Here is a 2,075-nt window from a genome sequence, read left to right on the forward strand (position 1 = left end):
TGGTGATCTTCCAAAATAAATTGCAAGCTTCTTGGGGGCTAGGATTGCCTCATACTTCTTCATACAGCCCAGAGTGTTTCTGCAATTCCTGCCTTTTTTGGCCATACTGCAGGGCATGTGGGATCTTAGTTCTCTGACCAGGGATTGAACTAGGGACTCTTGTCAATGAAAGCACAGAACTCTAAACATTGGACAACCGGAGCATTCCCTCTACAGTGCCTTTACTACAATAATGCTCTATATTTGGTAGATGTTTGGGACTAGAAATTATAGGTCATCCTGAAATCTTTAGGCCTGTTGCCTACTTAGCCAGGTGCCTCTATCCTAAGGAAGGTGAAGTGCTTCCTCTCTGTATTATCATGACCGATAATACAGTCATTATGACCTCACTTTTATTTGGCTGCTAGAAGACCAAGGAGAAAAACAGATTTTCACCATTCTTTGAAAAATAAGAACTCAGAATCAGGAGAGACATAACTGAAGGTGAAAGGGCAGTGCATCCCCAGAGGCTCTTCTAATCTAAATTTTCAGGATTTCTTTCCCTTGGAAAAAAACATATTTTTAAAAATATGCCTTGAAATTCCACAATTTAAAAAAAGGCTGGATGAACATGACTGAGGAAATAAGGAATCAAAAATGTTGGTTGACTATATAGAAAACAAACTGGTTTAAATTCATAGAAGGGTATTGTTAGGTTGTATATCAAACTGTTGGTGGCAATTACTTCTGGGTGGCAAGCAGGTCAAAGGCGTCCATTTGTATTGTCTGAAGCCTGTATGACCAGAATGTATTCATGTATAACTTTTGCCAGTTAAGAAGGAAAGGAGAAAAGGGTAGGAGGGCACTGTCATTTGTACAGAAGGTTGGGAAATGAGTTATGTAACTATGAACATAGCCGTGATTCAATAAAACGGTTTTTTGTCGCCAGTGAAGAAAGAGAAAGTGGTACTAATAAGCACCTAAGCAGTCTGCTTCAGGGAAGAAAAAAACACATGCAAAGAAAATGAGTCATAAACAGCATGGTGTAGCTGGAAGGCTAGATGACACAAGCGATATTTGGTCGCACTTTGAGTTCCTGGACCAGGGATCGACACTGTGCCCCCTGCAGTGGAAGCGTGGAGTCTTAAACACACTGGACTGCCAGGCAGGTCCCAAGAAATGGCATTTAGAAAGGCAGGGAGAGACTAGATGCTAAAGGGCTTTGGGTTTCTCACCCAGTATACTAAGTCCCTTGTACCTGTTGACCAGCCACTTTAGACCTAAAACTTTGTGCATGCTAAGTCGCTTCAGTTGTGTCCAACTCTGCACAACCCTATGGACTGGAGCCTGCCAGGCTCCTCTGTCCAAGAAAGTCTCCAGGGAAGAATACTGGAGTGGGTTGCTATGCCCTCCTCCAGGAGGTCCTCCAGGGGGTCCTTCCAACTCAAGGACCAAACTTGGGTCTCTTATTTTCCTGCATTGGCAGGTAGGTTCAGTACCATTAGCACCACCTTTGAACCTATAGGCCTCTGGTAGGGTTTAGGATTTGCCTTTTTTTTTAAGCTCTGCAGGTAAATCTGATTTACTGGTTGATTTACTATTATTTTACAAAAATTTCTAAATACTTTGGTTTTCTGGCAGACTGGTCTTAGAAGTTGCCTAATAAGAGAATCCTAATTAGAGAATACTTTCAGAGGCAGTCATATTAAGGTCAGGAAAAGTGCCAATTAAGAACTAGGGACAGGAAAACCTGTATTTGTAAAAAGCAGACACAGAAATGCAAAATACAGAGCAATTTGGAGTGATTTTCTTAAAAGGAAAAATTATTTGATAATCTCCCAAAGGTGTTACCACATTATTAACCAGCATGATAACACACCACAATGATGTCCAAGTTTTACAGTAATAGTCGATTATATATATTCTATTTTCATTAAGGTAGCCAAAGATGTATTAGTATTTTGTAAGATTTCTAAACAAGAAAAATAATAGTGGAAAAGTGACTGCTTAATTTACTTCAGATTTTAGTTTGTTGTTCGCCTAGGGCCAGCGTGAGGAACTCCACCCATGGCAAAGGTCATGAGGAAGGAGGCTTG

The sequence above is a fragment of the Capra hircus genome, chromosome 5, assembly GCF_001704415.2.
Source record: "Capra hircus breed San Clemente chromosome 5, ASM170441v1, whole genome shotgun sequence".
Classification (NCBI taxonomy): Eukaryota; Metazoa; Chordata; class Mammalia; order Artiodactyla; family Bovidae; genus Capra; species Capra hircus.